Source organism: Ricinus communis, chromosome 4 (assembly GCF_019578655.1).
Source record: "Ricinus communis isolate WT05 ecotype wild-type chromosome 4, ASM1957865v1, whole genome shotgun sequence".
Lineage (NCBI taxonomy): Eukaryota > Viridiplantae > Streptophyta > Magnoliopsida > Malpighiales > Euphorbiaceae > Ricinus > Ricinus communis.
In genome coordinates this window covers 8,060,518-8,079,341 of record NC_063259.1, presented here as the reverse complement: position 1 = coordinate 8,079,341, position 18,824 = coordinate 8,060,518, and the positions used below count along the sequence as shown (strand labels likewise).

Below are 18,824 nucleotides of genomic sequence, written 5' to 3'. Positions count from 1 at the left end.
TATGGCCAAGTGCTTAATCAAATTCCAATTAAGTGTGATAACACTAGTGTAATAAACTTGTATAAGAGCCCTATTCAACACTTTAGAAGTAAACACATAGACATTAAGACTCACATTTTAAGAGATCATGTGCAAAATGATAATGTAGTGTTAGAATTTATTGACATTAATAACCAATTTGTTGATATTTTCACTAAGTCTCCTAGTGAAAAAAGTTTGAATTTTATAAAGAGAAAATACGGTATACTTGATGGAAATTATCTTGAATGATTTGTATGTGTGATTGTCTTCATGTGTTTATGTTTTGAATGGAAGTTATCTTGAATGAATTGTATGTGTGATTGCGTATTATATTTATGTAATAGGCAAAATTCCTCTTAAAAAATAAGATACTCTAAAAAAGAATTCTTTAAAACAACCTTCTTCAGTCCAACCAATTAAATCTTAGATTGACATAGTTATAGAAGATAATTAAGAAAAGGTAAAAAGCCAATTCATATCTAAAGAATTTCAAATCCAATAAGGGATGAAATCTCTATCCACCTTGCTAGAGTTACTACTAGCAATTCAAAAGCTATTACAGGCCTAGGCTGTAACAACACAATTAGGTAAAAATTCCTTCTCTAGGGAAAGGATCTTCTTTAAGAAAAGTAAACTCTTTTGTAAAGCATCTCCAACAAGCTCTTAAATCATGTTCCTGCTCTATTATAGGGAGTATATTGAAAAATTAAAACTCCAAGAGAATCCTAACTTATCCTCCTTCTTTCAAATTTTCTATGAGCCATATTTTCTCTTAAATTCAAGAGGAGAGAAAATGGCTCTTAAGAATATTTTATTATTTTGCTATTTTTTTATAAGAGCCATATTTTCTCTCATTTTTAGTGGAAAAGATTCATTATTGCCCTTAATATTCGAGTCGAGGAGTAGGTATGCCCCTCAACTAATTTTTGGTTCAAATAAATTGTAAATTAAATTTTTAGTATTATATGAGCCCCTCATTTAACTGAGGCCATAAACAATAGAAATGTTAGTTTATATGTGTTGAAGTGTCAAAAACTGGGGCCCATTTTCTCTGTCTATATGTCTTTGTTGCTTGGCTTGACTTCGACACTCTCTTCTGTTTACTATCGAAACTTTGGAAAGAAAGTCAGTTTGCAACAGAAGTCTACTTACATGAAAAGTGAAAAGCTTGATTTTTATGTTTAATTTTACAACAAAATCAAAATACCTAGAATAAACTAAGTAATTAAGCTTACTCAAGCATGTTGACTGAGCAAAAAAAAGGTAATTGATTCATTAATATCTTCACTTTCATGAACTTTGCTTAGCCGCCAAACATGATAAAGAAAACTAAGTCAAAAAATATCAAAATGCTGGTAGCACATGTAGAAAATGCAAAAAGAAAAACAAGAAAAATAAGTAAAAGATCCAAAGACTAGATTCAATACTCAAATAGAAAAGATAATAACACCCAAAGATAAAAAAATAAATACATAAAAAGTAAAATAAAATGAGCAGAACAAATAGTAAAAAAAGATCTAATGTTTGGAGGCAAAAAATAGTAAAACCTTTGGACTATTGGAAATGAAGTTACTTCCTTAGTTCAATGAATTCATCGACTACTAAATTTACCAAATGAATTGTTGTGAGAATTCTTAATTCATGAGTTATAGGGAAGGACTTATGTCACCATAAACAGAGACAAAAGCAAGTGTTGGGTTCAAGGCTGGTGTTAAAGATTATAAATTAACTTATTATACTCTTGAATATGAAACCAAAGATACTAATATCTTGAACCGAGTAGCATGGGGCATGTGGAATCCTGTGTGAACCAGCAAGGACCACCTTGCAAGGCTAAATACTCCTGGATTGACCGATAATGAAGTAGTACCGTGAGGGAAGGGTGAAAAGAACCCCATAAAAAAAAGAGGAGCAAAGAAAGAAAATTCAAAAAAAAAAATAGCCTTAAGAAATAAATAAAAAATAGATACTTGACAAAGATCTGCATTTCATGTGATAGAAAACTTTCTTTCTTTACAAGGTTAAAGTCCTAAAATTTTCCAAGAAAATATTCTCTTTTAAAAAAAAAGAGAGAAAACAAAGGAAAAAGAGAGTTTTTTTCTTCTTCTTTCCTCTCCAAAATTTTATTTATGAATGGAAAAAAATTATTTTTAATTCATAAATTTTGAAAAAAGTCGCTTATCCAATTAAATGAAATAAAATATTTATTTAAATCATTAAAAAGTATTAATTACGGATTTGAATATTCTAACTTAAGTACTTTTCATTTTTTTAATCTTACCATAAATATTTTACCATGTTGCAGGTTAATTATTGACCAAGGTATGAAATTGACATTTTATTGTCCTACCACTCACCTTAGTGGATTAGGTGCAAAATGTTATTTGCTAAGGAAGAACTGGGTATGACAATATAATTTCTACAATGGAAAAAAGAGAACATAAGAGGGTGGTAGTGCCTACAAAAGTAACCAAGCAACAACGACGAAAAGAAAGAGAAATTGGAACCTATTTATTGACACCTCAGCATATATAAACAGACATTTCTGCTATCTCAGTTAAATGAGGGTCTAATATAACACTAAAAACTTAATTTACAGTTTATTGGCCCAAAAATTAGTGAAGGGGCATATATGCTCATTGACCCAAATATTAAGGGCAAATATGAACCTGTTTCCTTTTTCTATTAATCTATATATATATATATATATATATATATATATATATATATATATATATATATTAAGACCTAATTTTTTTTGACATGTGTATTTAATTTTTTACACATATATATTTTATTTTGACATGTGTACTTATATTTAACATATGGAATTCAAGTTTATATATGATTTTATATTTCTCTATTAATCTATTAATTAATAAATTACATTTCTAATTAAATACTAACTCTAATACTAAACAATAGGACATTAATTAAATTTTAATATTATATTAACTAATAAATAATTTTTCAATCGGATAATGATATTAATTCTATTTTAAGAAATAACATATTAATTATATTTTAATATTATATTAACTAATAAATTAATTTTCTAATTGAATAATAATTCTTATTCTAAAAAATAATATTTTTAATATTATATTTAATAATAAATTATTTTTATTATATAATAAATCTTTAATCCAAAAATAGTAATGTCAATTATTGATCGTATTAATTCATATAATACTAGCATTAATTAATAATTATGTTTAGAATATTATTATACTATAGTACTAATAAAATCTTAAAGTTTTAAAAAAAAAATTAAAAGATTTAAAAATAGGCAGTTTGCTTATATTTTTAAAATATTATTAATTAATATTAAAGATTAAAATTTTTGTTAAATTGTTTCTATCAATTTCATTTTATAATCCAAATAATAATACCGGTTGCACAACGTACGGATAAATGACTAGTAAAAAGTAAATAGAAAGTAAAATAGTATATTAATCTTTTACAACTCAATAGAAAAATATACAACGAATATTATTGAAGATGCGCTTAAAATAATTTCCAATTTAGAATACAAACACAAAAGGAATATTTAAAATATTCTAACTCTATAATAGGATATAATTTTTTTCCATTTGAATTCTCTTACAGCAATTTTAAAAGTTTAATTTCCCCTAGCATTTCACCTATAGGATTTAACTAAAACCCAACCCTACTTTACAACAGTTCTTGAGGTCACAAATCACCCTCTTCAAACATTTCTACATACAAGAAAACTGTTCTGATCATACCTGAAAAAACCTTAAACATTATCCATCCAAAACAACGGGATCGTGAAAAAATAAAGCTTAAACCATCGTAGTACCTAAAGTTATTGAGACTACCAACACGTTCAAAATCACAAGAATAGCTATTCTTCTGTTAATTCTACCCAAAACTAAAGATTGATGTTTCGAATTTTTCTTTCTTAGTTTACTCAATGTTAGAGCTATTTTGGAATACTTCAAAAAATCGTAATCTGAAGTGTCTATCAAAGATAACTATGTGCTCACCCATTTTCTTATTTTGTTCAAAATTTTGGATACCTTAAGTATGCGTAAGAAATTATGAATATTATTGATCGGTCCAAATTATGTATAGATATTTAAGGGTATTTTAAAGCTTTAATGATATATTTCTATATATAAAATGGTGAAAATATGTGATTTTGCCTCACTTAATGTTAATTGTCTATTTTCAGGAATATTAGCAAAAAGAGGAAAATATATAGCTAAAAGAAGTTTAATGGGACATATTCGTGTCAATGCCCAATATTAAGACGCATGGACTGCTAATTATGAGGCCCAATGGATATTTTAGTCATTTTGTATAATTATTAGGATTTATATTAAGAGTTATTTATGAGATAGTATTTAGTGGAGATTAAGATACTTAAAGTCTTATCTATTAGATAGACTTATATTAGTATACTCATCTCTAGAGATATTTATTTAGAGGAGGACTCTCCTCTATATAAATCTCTGCAAAACCCTAAAGAAAGGAGGAAGAATGAGGGGAGTTTTCTCCTACTTACTCTCTACACCTGCCACTATTATTCTCTCCATAATTCTCTACAATTTTTCATACACTTTAGTTTTAGTTTTCATTATTCTTTGAGGATCTAAGGAGCTTTTCAAGAAGTGGAGACTGAGGACCAATCTTCTTCCTACTTGAAGAAATTCTGGATCTTGAGGGAGCTTTTTATTTTATTGTTTTATATTTTTCTATTTAATACCATGATCATTAGGTTAAATATGTTATGCTAGTTTTTATAAGTGTTTAATTTAGTCTTTTTACTTTGTATGAACCTTGTTATTTATTTATTTAATGAATGATTTCTTTACCTTCATATCTTTATTAGTTTCAGTTATTATTGTTAGTTAACCATCATAATAATTTAGCAATAGTAATTGTTATGAAAATCTTTAGGTTTAAAAGTATTAGATACATCATCTTTACTTGAATCTATGTTGGTATAAAAAACCTAAATTGCATTATTAGCTTGAGTGATTTAGAGAAAAGGCACATCACCATCTCATTCATTAGATCGGGCTTAAAGTAAAACAAGGAGATTACTAAGTAAATGGCTAGATTAAATACTATTTTTAGCATATAATTTTAGATCATAAGCATTTGCATTTGCATTGCATATTTATTTATTATTTAGTTACTTTACTTTATGACCATTATCCTCTCAAACATATGATTTAGAGTGTTTAGATTTACTTTTATTATTTTGTGTTGATAAGTAGTCTTTATAATAAGTGGCCTCATAGTTCCTTGAGAGATCGACCTCGTGGTGAACTTACCCTTACTATAGGAACGGTTCGTGCACTTGCGAGTACTAAAAAAGACACATCAAGTTTTGGCGCCGTTGCCAAGGAACTGTGTCCAAATTTATTATATTGATTGATTATCAAAAGTGTCTTGTGTTTGTTAGTTTGTTTTGTGTTTTGTGATTTATTTTGTTTATGTGTCTTTGTTTTGTTTGTTTGTTTTGTATTTTTTTTGGTTTTGTTTCTGTGTTTTTGTTTTGTTTGTAAATTTTATTTTTAATATGAAATTTTCTTTTGTTTTGTATGCCTAGCAGGAAACAACTAGAAGAAGAATCAATAGAAGAAGTTGATATCATGGCAAACCCACCAAGAGAAGTAGGAGCTGAAAGGCGAATGGCTATGAAAGATTATACACTACCTACAATTGGTAACACTACTTCATGCATAGTTTTAGGTGATACATCTAGGAATTATGAACTTAAGAACATTCATTTTAATATATTTCCTTCATTTTATGGTATACCTAGTGAGGATGCATTAACATTCATTAGAGAATTTTATGCCATAGTTCATACTTTCCCATTATCTGGACTTAATGAGGATCAACTAAGAATGAGGTGTTTCCCTTATTCATTGAAAGAAATAGCAAAGGCTTGGTTAATGACCTTGCCTCCTAATTCTTTGAGAAATTTGAATAAAATTTATCAAAAGTTTATAAGTAGATTTTATTCACAACAAAAGACAAAAGAATTAAGAGGTGAAATTTCTAATTTTTATCAAGAGAATGTTGAATCTTTTCATGAAGCATGTGATCGCTTCAAATCATTTTTATTACAATGTCCACACCATGGATTCCTACTCCCAATAACTAACCAATCATTTTATGATGGGTTGACACACCAATATCAATGTATAGTTGATAATGTAGCTGGGGGTGTTATGTTAGAAAGGACACCTAATGAGGTTTATAATATCTTTGAGATGTTAGGAGCCAATTCTCAACAAAAGAGTGTGAGGACAAAGAGAATAGAAGTAAATGAAGTGGTAGCTAATAGTGAGATGACCATGCAATTGGCTAAATTGACTAAGCAAGTTAATATGCTTACTTCAATAAAAAAAACTCACTAAATAAGGAGGTATGTGGTATTTATGGTATTTATGGTTATAGTACTAATGTTTGTTCATCTTTTAATAATTACAGAGAAAATATGTATGACCAAACAAATTTGATGGATTCTTACCAACCTATGCATCCTATGAATGATCCTTATTCCAACACATATAATACAGGTTGGAGAAACCATCCAAATTTTTCTTGGAAATACAATGACCAAAACCCACCACAATTATTAAGAAATCAAAGTCAACCTCATTACCAAGGCCAATATTCTCAATTCCAAGTTTGGAAGAAACACTTCAATCATTTATGATGGCTTCTCATGATAGGATGGAGAGGAATGAGAAAAAGACAGATTCCATTGAGGCTTCACTAAAACGTTTAGAAGCTCAAATGGAATAAATTGTTGAAGAGCTCAATAAAGAGGAACTATCAAGTCAACCTGAACAAGCCAATTCCATTACTACTATTAGAAAATGTGAGGTTGTTGATGATAATATTGCTATGGAAACTGAAAGGAATTCTTCTTCTTATGCAGGTATACCTAAAAATGATAGATTAGTGCAAATCAATAAGGAAAGCATACAAAAGGAAGAAAAAATAGAGCCTAATCTTAGGCTTGAGAAGAAAGAAAAGGAAGCATTTTCTGGACCTGAATTTCATAAGGCAGCTCAGCCTTATAGACCACCTATTTCTTTTCTAAACCAACCAAAAGATAGCAAAAAGGAAAAAATATTTTTTGAAAATATTGAGATATTTTCTAAAGTTAATACTAATTTACCTTTGTTGGATGTTATCAGGAATAAACTAATTTATGCAAAATTCTTTGAAGAGTTGAACACCAACAAAAGGCGATATGCGAACAACGAAAAAGTACAAGTAGCAAGTGTAATGCTTCAACATCAATTGCCCCTTAAGATGAAGGATCCTGTTAGCTTCACCATTAATGTTACAAAAGGTGAAAAAAAAGGATACAAAAGTCATGTTAGATTTGAGAGCAAGCATCAACTTGATGCTGCATTCGATGTATGAACTACTTGGCTTGGGAGAGTTGAAGTCTACCACTATGTCTCTACAATTTGCAGACAGATCAATAAAATATCCTAGATATATAGTGGAAGACTTGCTAGTACAAGTAGGTAAGTTAATAATTCCAGTTGATTTTGTAGTACTTGACATAGAAAATACACCACCAAGGGATAAAGAGCAAACCATACTCCTTGGTAGACCTTTCATGGCAACTACAAGAACTGTGATTAATGTGCATGATGGAAAACTTACCATGACAGTTTTAGAAGAAACTGTGGAACTTAAAGTGTTTGATTCTCTAACTTTATATCCTAAATTTACTATTGATAAGTGTTCATATAATTATTTAGATTCTCTTGTTTATGAACAATTATATAATGATATTCCATTCTTAATTGACAAGAGTTTTCATAACACTTTAGATGTTCGCATAAATAGTATGAAGCCATACTTGAAAAGAATGGCTTATGACGAAAAGGTGGAGTGCGCGGATGAACACCCACCATGAGCATAATCAGGAATGTCTAGCTACAGGCAATAAACTTAGCAATTGTATTTTTATTTTTATGCATTTAAGTTATTTTTTATTTCTATTTTTTTATTTTTTTAATTATTTATTTATTTATTATTTTTTTCTATTTTTTATTTATTTTATGTTTATCTTGTAGGCTTATATCTGATCCCCAAAAAGGCAATATGTCTCCATGACAAGCAATTAAAGCTCCAACAAAAAAAATAAAAAATTGAGCGAGCCACGTTCGCGTGAATTTTTACATGGAGCGCGGTCGCGGAACTCTCTGTGAGGAAGCCAGCCGCGGCAGCTCCAGATGCATCTTTGTCGTGAGAGGCTGCCGCGAGGAGGCCGCCACCGGGACCTCGCGGGGCCATGACCACATGCCCGCGGCAGGCGGCCCGCAGAAAGGCGCACATGCATGGGCCCGAAGCATCGGCAAGCAGCGCGCATGCACTACGAATGGGCCCGCAGCATAGACACGCAGCACGAACAAACGGGCCCACAGTGTAGGCAAACGCGGCAACAGCTTAACGACGCAACCCACGTGGCAACAGTAAAAAAAAACTTTTTTGTTTGAAAAAAATTAAAATAATTAAATCCAAGAAATTGGGATTAGTTATGAATTATTTTTAGTTAAAATACCCTCTTTTAAAATTAAATATTTATTTATCTCCTCCACATAAATAGTCATATCATTGATCTATGACTTTATTTTAAATTTTATTCTAGAATTTATATTTATTTATTAGGATCTAACTTTTAATTATCTTAGGATTTAATCTTTCTAGTATAGTTTATTATTTTTAATTCTTCATTACTTTTAAATTTTGGTTTCTTTATTTCTTTTATAATTATCAATGATGTGTGTTCAAGTGTGCTTCTAAGGTTTAGATGGTGGAGATTGGAATTCAAGTTCATGGCTTACTATGCATTGCAAAATTCCAAGGGAGTATTCTATCTTTTTACTCTTTTTTTATTCTTTATTTTTCTATATGCAATGACATTGAGGGCAATGTCAAATTTAAGTGTGGGGGAGGGAAATAGAATATTTCTTCGATTAACTTTATACGTCATATGCCATGAGAATTAGCAACTTTGATTAATCTTTTGTAAAATTTTAAATTTTTCCACTCAGCTTTTTCTTATCGTTCTATATAAGAGTCAATAAAAGAATGCTATTATGTTAAGATTCTTGAACTCTTGAGTTAGTTTTTAACATGTATAAATATAAACTCATGAGTTATTTGCACTTAAATGATATAGTGTTCATCTTTGTATATGGACATGATGAATAGTTTAGTAACATTCGACATGGATATGATTAGAAGTGTATGATTTAGATTATGATTTTCTTATTATTAAATTGGTTTGCCTAAGTTTGTGAGATATGATATGGGCAAGTTTAAAGCTCTAAGTTTAATAACTCTACTCCGCTAATTTTAGTTGCTTAGTAACCGGAGATCTTCATGACCAATGTTGATTTTCGCGTAAAAAGGAAATTAAGATTATGAGTATGCAAAGCATCTTGATGTATGTTCTGTTGAGTAACCAGGTGCATTCATTACCCATGTTTGTATTTGCGTAAAAAGACATAACATCTCAAGAAAGAAAGAAGTACCCCAAGTATCAAAAATTAAAATCCAAGGGGTATAAAGAAAAGAAAAGAAAAGAAAAGAAAAAGTATAAGAGCTTCAAAAGTAAGTAATAAATGCCTATTGATCTCTTGTTTTTGAATGAAGGTTTTGCCTTTTTGAATAGGTTATAATAATTTGGATTATGCATCATAGTTGTATCCTTTGAAGATGAGTTAGACTATTTATTGTGAAACAGGTGTGAAGGATTGGATGCTTGAGTCTTTTGATTAACAATGATTGAGTTTATATTTTTAAAGAAAATTATTATGACTCAAATGTTCTTGGGTTGACATGATCTTTGCATTAGTGAGATTCTTTTGAATAATATCTTTAAGCTGAGTAGGGATGTTTTTCATAATTTTTGCAAAAGTTAATTCTCAGCTGCTATTTACTTGAGGACAAGTAAAAGTTTAAGTGTGGGAGTATTTGATCGGTCCAAATTATGTATAGATATTTAAGGATATTTTAAAGCTTTAATGATATATTTCTATATATAAAATGGTGAAAATATGTGATTTTGCCTCACTTAAGCTTAATTGTTTATTTTCAGGAATATTAGCAAAAAGAGGAAAATATGGAGCTAAAAGAAGCTTAATGGGACATATTCGTGTCAAAGCCCAAGATTAAGACGCATGGACTGCTAATTATGAGGCCCAAGGGATATTTTAGTCATTTTGTATAATTATTAGGATTTATATTAAGAGTTATTTATGGGATAGTATTTAGTGGAGATTAAAATACTTAAAGTTTTATCTATTAGATAGACTTATATTAGTATACTTATCTCTAGTGTAACACCCGGAATTTTTATATATTTAATAATGAGTTTTTATTTAAGTTAATTTTAGCCTCATTATTATTGGGTTTAATTTAAAATGATTATATTTTGGTTATTCAAATTTTTCCAAATGCATATTTATATAAGTAAAATTATATATTGGAAATTTATTTTGGAATAAGGATTGAAAGTATAATTTTATTTTTATGGGGCTTTAATGGAAATTTGTGAGTTTGGTATTTTCGTAAATAAATATGTCGGTCAGGGGTATTTTTGTAATTGTGTATTTTCAGTAATTCTAATTTGGCCCAAATTAAATAGTTAAGGGCTTAATTGATAGGCTAAAAAGAAGTTTGGGGGTCAAATTTAAATTCTGCAGGATGAAATTGTAAGTAATTAAGAAAGTTGAGGGACCAAATTGTAATAAGGAAAAGTTCGGGGGCCTAATGTCGATATTGAAAGAAAAAGAAGTCGGGGAAGAAGAAAGGAGGAGAGAGAGAGTGCGGCGTCGGGAAGAGAGAGAAGGGGGCGTTGCAGGCGTCGGCCGTCGGCGTGGGCGTTGGGCGGCCAGGCGGCAGCGGCAGCGGCTCCAGCGGCGTGAGGCGGATTGGCGTGTGGCGGCTTCCGGCCGTTCGGCCTTTCGGCCGATCTTGGTGGCGATCGGCTCCCCTTGGAGAGCTTCCCTTTTGGCGGTAGCGGCGTCGGTTTGGTGGCCGGGAGGAGAGTTCCAGTAGTGGAGGCAGCCGCATTTTGGGCTTTTCCGTGAGCTCCGGCGGAGGATGGACAATCGGAGGACATATCCCGACTCTCCTCATCTCAAGCTTCGCGATGGCACCGGTTTCGTGGCGATCGGGCTTCGTTTGTGAATCGACGGTCGAGATCGTCCGCAAATTTCTCCGGATGGTCGGGTGTCAGATCGGAAAATCGAAATCGGGGATCGTCATCAGCGCGTCGTTGTGAGTCCGATGGTGTGTTCGGATCGTCGATCGGACTAGGGTCGGCCGAAAGCGTCTTGGTAATTTTCTTTAGCCCGTTATTTTTTTTTTAGAAATTCTTAGTTTAATTGTGTCTTTTGGTTTATATTGAGTATTTGATGATTTTTGTAAGTCAAAAATATTTGTCTGTCAGTTGCCTGCCTTGAGTTTTGTGCTGTGTGGCGGGGTCGGGAAATAGTGAAGTTTGGGGACCCGACTCCCGTTGTTTTAATTGTTGGATATTTGGAGTGTTTTTCCGGTAGGTCCTGGACCCGTTTTTACGGGGGGTAATGTTCGTGTTGTAGGGGAGGTTCACTGAATTTCGGTAGTTCCGAGTCGAGATTCTTAGGCAGTCCTAGGAATCTAGACCTAGGATCTATTGTAATTGTTTCATCGTTTTGATAAATTGTTTTCCGTGATTAGATGATCATCATTCGGCTCGCTCCTACCGAGACACCTAAGTCGAGCTAGGAGGTCGCCCTAATTCTGTGAGTTAAAGTCATATATCGTTTACGCACGTGTCATGCATAAAATTTGATTTGCTCTGTGAATATTTATTTGCAATTTCAATTTTCATTCAATTATTATTATTATCATTTGAATGATGCTTTTAATTACTATTTAAATATGTTTTTCCTTTATTACCAATTTTAATATTGCATGATGACTCGGGATGGGACGTGAGTAGAACATAGGAGTTGGATGAGTGTCCAATATAATATGAGAGAGATAAGAAAAGGGTAAAGAGGTAAAAATTTTAAGAAAGAAAGATTAGGACTGCCACGGTGAGCATCGCTCTCTGGGCTTAGTAGAGTGTGGTTAGGAGTAAAGGTCCCTGGTCGAGCATTGCTCTCGGGGCGGCTTATTTGGAAATTTAAGTGACCGGAGGTAAGGTCCCCGGTCGAGCATTGCTCTCGGGGCGCCCGATCTTATTGGATTAAGAGAGCCGAATGGCTACTAGATTTCTTATTTGGATATTTAAGTGACCCGGTGGAGGTAAGGTCCCCGGTCGAGCTTTGCTCTCGGGGGCGCCAGTCTTATTGGATAAGAGAGCCAAAAGGCTAAGGGCCGAGAGTTAAGTGACCGGAGGTAAGGTCCTAGTCGAGCTTTGCTCTCGGGGCGCCAGTCTTATTGGATAAGAGAGCCAAAAGGCTAAGGCCGAGAGTTAAGTGGACCGGAGGTAAGGTCCCCGGTCGAGCTTTGCTCTCGGGGCGCCCGATCCTATTGGAATGAGAGGTTTGAGATGATAGAGTTGAGGTTAGTTGAGACATAAGTGTTGAAATAATCGAGATTTTAGAGTTGGGATTAGAGTTCTCTGAAGTACTCATCCCGTTGCATGTGGAATAAATTTTGTTTAAGCATGGCATGACACATATGTTTTAACATGACACGTATGGTTCGCGTGATTTATTAATTATTTTAAAATTAAATGAATGTGACATTGAGATATTTGAAACTGTTTTAGATGTATGATTTTAACTCACTCTAGACCGAGTCTCCATTTATTGTTTTTCGATTGACTTAGTTCTCTCATGACTCTTATTCGATGGCAAGAACTCCTTCATCATCGGGTGAAGTATTTGATTTGGTATGTAAAATGGTAAATCTTAGATTCTCCATGAGTAGTAATTAGTATATGTATCGGTTGTAAATTTTCCGAGCTTGGGTCTCGCCTAGTATTTTCCGGTAGAATCAAGTAATTTTATAACGTGTAACTATTAAGATAATTTATGGTTTTAATAATATAAATTTGAGTTGAGATTTGTTTAAATCAGTGAGTGTCAGGCTTACTACGGGTTTCGGTGGCCTTAAGCCTACCCATTCCCTAGTGCCGGTCACGGGCCCACGGGTGGGGTCGTGACATCTAGAGATATTTATTTAGAGGAGGACTCTTCTCTATATAAATCTCTGCAAAACCCTAAAGAAAGGAGGAAGAATGAGGGGAGTTTTCTCTTACTTGCTCTCTACACCTGCCACTATTATTCTCTCCATAATTCTCTACAGTTTTTCATAAACACTTTAGTTTTAGTTTTCATTGTTCTTTGAGGATCTAAGGAGCTTTTCAAGAAGTGGAGACTGAGGACCAATCTTCCTCCTACTTGAAGAAATTCTGAATCTTGATGGAGCTTTTTATTTTATTGTTTTATGTCTTTCTATTTAATACCATGATCATTAGGTTAAATATGTTATGCTAGTTTTCATAAGTGTTTAGTTTAGTCTTTTTACTTTGTATGAACCTTGTTATTTATTTATTTAATGAATGATTTCTTTACCTTCATATCTTTATTAATTTCAGTTATTATTGTTAGTTAACCATCATATTAATTTAGCAATAGTAATTGTTATGAAAATCTTTAGGTTTAAAAGTATTAGAAACATCATCTTTACTTAAATCTATGTTGGTATAAGAAACCTAAATTGCATCATTAGCTTGAGTGATTTAGAAGAAAAGGCACATCACCATCTCATTCATTAGATCAGGCTTAAAGTAAAACAAGGAGATTACTAAGTAAACGGCTAGATTAAATACTATTTTTAGCATATAATTTTAGATCATAAGCATTTGCATTTGCATTGCATATTTATTTATTATTTAGTTACTTTACTTTATGACCATTATCCTCTTAAACATATGATTTAGAGTTTTTAGATTTACTTTTATTGTTTTGTGTTGATAAGTAGTCTTTATAATAAGTGGCCTCATAGTTCCTTGAGAGATCGACCTCGTGGTGAACTTACCCTTACTATAGGAACGGTTTGTGCAATTGCGAGTACTAAAAAAGACACATCAATTATCGAAATGACAACATTAGTCTTTCTACAAGATTCAAAATATGATGATGGGATGCATTTCAAGTCCTAAAAAAATTTCATAAAATTTATTATCTAAAGTTGTCAGGTTCATATTACGTATATAAAATTAAGCATTTTAGTAGTTTATTTATATGTTTTATATACATAATATGTAGAAATATGTGTCAAAAATAGTTTTAATTGGACTGCGGCTGTAAAAAGTTCGGAATTAAGACCGTGGACTACCAATATTAGGCCTAGCCGAATTCATCAAGGCCCACAAAGGAGAAATTAATTAGTTATGGTGTAATTAAGGATAGTTATCTTTTAGTTGTCTATTTTGTTTAGGATAATGAAGAGGATAACTATAGTAGTATTATGCTGAAAGGATTCTAAAAAGGAAATCTCTATAAGAAGTAATGGTTAATTAAACAAGATGGGGGAATCTATTATTATTCTCTCTGCGAATTCCCTACAGTTTATCTTCTACATGTAGTTAGTTTTTGCATTGTTCTTTCAAGAATTAGAGAAGTTTTTCAGGATGTGGAGAGTGAGGATCAATCTTCTTCATTTTTTGAAAAACTTTTGAATTTTGAGGGAGTTTTAATTTTTTTATTTTATATATATTATATCTTTCTATTTAATTACAATGACCATTAGATTAAATATGTCAGATTAAGTTCCATAAGTATTTAGTTTATCTTTTTATTTATGTATGAACTTTATATATTATGGGTTTAATGAATGACTTTTTGACCATCATATCAATTTAATAATAATATTTATTATGAAAATCTTATCTTTAGGTTAAAATTATTAGAAACACTATCATTACTTTAATCTATGTTGGTATAAAAAAATCTAGGTTGTATTATTAGTTTGAATGACTTAGAAAAAATGCACAACACCATCTTATTTATTAGATTTGGACTTGAGGGAAGTAAGGAAATTACTAAGTATAAACTAGACTAAATGTTATTTTATCATATAGTTTATATTAATCATTCTAGTTGCATATTTATTTTCTAGTTATTTAATTTTTTTCTTAAACTTTAAAATCATTTTCAAAAAATTGATTTAAAGTGTTTAGATTTATTTTTAATATTTTGTATGATAGTTAGTCTTTATAAAATATGCTCTACAATTTCTTGTGAGATTAACTTCGTAGTGAACTTGCATGTATTATCATTCGATTTGTAGACTTACGACTACTAACTTGAAAATATCATCTAGCCCCAAACATCCAAACCGTAAGCCCCTTTTGCATGTGTAAAATTCAAATGATTATTGCAAAATAAATGACAACCATCGATAAATCAATCATCCACTTGACTGCTTTCATATTCTACCATTAATCCCCAAAAATTGATAAAAAAAAGGAAAAAATTGAATCTGTAACTCTTGATAAGGTTAAAGATTGATTGGAACATAAGTTAACACAATACTTTCATCTCTATGCGTGGCTTGAGGGTAAATGATGGGAAAAATATTAGGATTTTATCATGTTTGGTTATTTAATATTTTGAAGGAGAAAAAATAGTAATTTCTTCATTCTCTTTAGAGGAAGTTTAAGGTGTATAAAGACTCACCATAATAAAAGAATTTAAATGTTTACGGTTTCCTAACTTTTTTCTTTTTACCCATAATTTTAGTATATATATACTAAACCTATTAAATTTGATGTATCTAACTAATTTTATTGCTATATGGAAATTTTACTAATGTCCTAAAATTAATCTCATTCATTTATAAAAAAAAAAATCTTAAAATCTAGTTATCTTTTATTTTTTAATTAAGACTCAGATGTCTTACAACTAGAATTAAATACTCCTTCCATTTATAAAAAGAAAAAATAATAATAAACATTTTCTTTCCCTTTTTAAATATACTAAAATAAAAAAAAAAATAAGTTTCTCCTTCCAATCCATTTGGTCCTTTCTCTTTTCATTGAAATATTATTCAAATGAACAAATCTTGAATAATTATCAAATTTCAAATTCCAAAACTTAAAACTCTCAAATTGACAAAAATCGGTAATCATAAAATGTTAATGGTAATAATATTTATAAATTTAGGTTTAATAATGGCAACCTAGCAAATAGAAATTTTATTGCAGAGAGTATATATTTTTGTTTTTCAAATTTTCACATCCGTACATTGGCTTTCATACCCTTAAACTCGGAAATCATCTTACAAACTTCCATGAGTTCACCCATTACTTAAATCTTCACTTTCGCATGCACATAAAGTTGTATGGGGAATTTCAATGTTTGGCATGTAATAAACAAAAATATAAAATAATTACAGAAGTACCGGTAAAAGTTACTAACAACTTAAACACCCTAAGACTTCACTTTTTCTATAAAAATACCAAATTTTAATTTCTTGAAAGAAAACTCCAGTATAAAATACAAGATTCAAGAATCAAATACCGAAAACTAGTTGCAACAATCAATTAATATAAGAAATCGACTAACATTGATTTCAAAAGAGATTCAGCATAAAATTCATTATTCACAAAGAATATTAAAAGATATAACTTTTGAATCTCTCACAAAATCTCTAGATTCAATAATACATATTTAGTTTTTGTAAAATATTGTTACATTTCAGTCAATTTTAGTCAAATTACATTAATCTATGATTTATTTTACTAATTTAAGGATTTGAAAATACGTTGGATAGATGTTGAAGAAAAACATTATATGTTTAATATACTTTTTGATAAAAACTGAAACTAAATCACATTAAATTTTATGAAATATAAATTCATTTTAAGTTATTTTGTGATATTAGTAATAAAAAATAAATAAAACATCTACAAAAATTATTTTGTAAATTTAAAAATTTGGAAATATGTTAAGAATATCATATTTAAAAAAATAAAAAATAAACTGTGACAAGGTGAAAAAGTATATATTGAATATTATATTGAAGACAAAAAAATATGTCTAGTTTGACTGAATAAAGTACATATTGATTTTTAATTATGCTTATGTTTAAATACTAATAATATGAATTATCAATTTTCTTGAATATTAAAGTTTTAAATGAATAATTTAATCAATAGTTACAATATTTTGCAAATATTTTAAAAAAGCTAAAAAGAATGTGAACATAAATAATTATAAAATATAAACAAAAATAACATTAAAAGGTATATATTCAACCCAAAATAGTATACATTATGTTAGATATCTCAAACTTGTCCAAATGAAACAGAATGCTAATTAAAAAAAATTCAACAAAAAAAGATATACATCTGCAAAATAATAATAGATTTTAGGTATTTAAAATTTTTTTAAAACGAAACAGAATGCAGTTTAGAAAATATGCTTAGTCTAATCTACACCCAAAAATTCAATCTGACATGCCCGAAATAAGACATGTCCAAATCCAAATTTTAATAGATAAATTAAATGTTCAAACATAAATCGACCTAAAATTAAAATTACCCATTCTGAAACGACTCAAACTTGAAACAGTTCGAGACCGAAGTAATCCAAAATCCGAGTGGCCTGAGATCGAAACAACTCACGCTCAAAACAATCAAAAATTAAAAATAACCCGAATCAAAATAGTCCAAACCCAAACCCAAGACTAATACTGATCCGAGATTCAATAATACCCAAAGTTATAACTGACACAATCTGATTCAACAAATTTTTATTAAAATAAAAATAACAATTTTATGACATTTAATTATCATATATAATTACTTTGACATCTAATTATCATATATAATTAATATAAAATAATATATATGATTACTTTTTATGTTAATATAAAACTTTAAATATAACAATTAAACTAATAATTTTAAACACTTTCTTTTAAAAAAATTAAGTGAATTTTTGGCGCTAAAACTACTTTAAATTTAATATTTTTTAATTTATGTAATTAAATTAATTATACTTAAAATTAATAAATTTATTTCGATTCGATACGTCCACCTACGAGACGAAAGCCAGAGACTCACCTTTGGCTTTCGTCTCGGTAGATGTATTATTCTACATTTTCTTTTTTATTTCTATCCAAAAAAAAAAATACTTTTCTTATAATCGACTTCGGGAACCTCGAGTTCCATTTCATTTCCCCGGGTTTCCTGAGTTCACTACAACAATTTCAAAAAAAACTCCGAACGAGATGTATTTCATTTATTCCAATTCTGACTATTCTCCGATCGGCTTGTTTTTTTTATATGACGCAAAATATAATCCACCTTTAGTACAAAAGAAAAAATTTGAACTCTCAATCTTCAACTAGAGAATTTTAAGAAAATTAAATATATATATATATATATATATATATATATATATATATATATATATATATATATATTGTATTGGATAAATGATAAAAAATAAAAAATTAGAAAAATTAATTTGAAAATTTAAAATAAATTGAATAATTAATCTAAAATCCGATCGAAATTCGAGACAAATCAAACTAGATTTTATCCAAACTCAATCTAGCCTGAATCCAAAATTAGGAAAACTAAATATTGCCCAAACTCGAAATTATCCAAATCTGAGAAAATTCGATCTAAAATAGCCAAAACCAAAATGATCCGAAATCCAAAACGTTCTAATCCGAAATCCAAAACGTTCTAATCCGAACCCAACTCAATCTGCACATTTGTCTAGAAATAAATATGCCAAAATTCGTTTAACAGAAAATCAGGCCAAATT

General features: G+C 30.1%; 1 non-coding gene across 1 annotated transcript; it reads right to left on the bottom strand.

Annotated features, from left to right (window-relative positions):
* Nucleotides 1-6,040: 6,040 nt before the first annotated feature.
* LOC112534328 lies at nt 6,041-6,148 on the bottom strand. The gene has a single exon (XR_003078624.2). It is a non-coding gene; the product is annotated as a small nucleolar RNA R71 (small nucleolar RNA).
* Between the last annotated feature and the right edge of the window lie 12,676 nt (nt 6,149-18,824).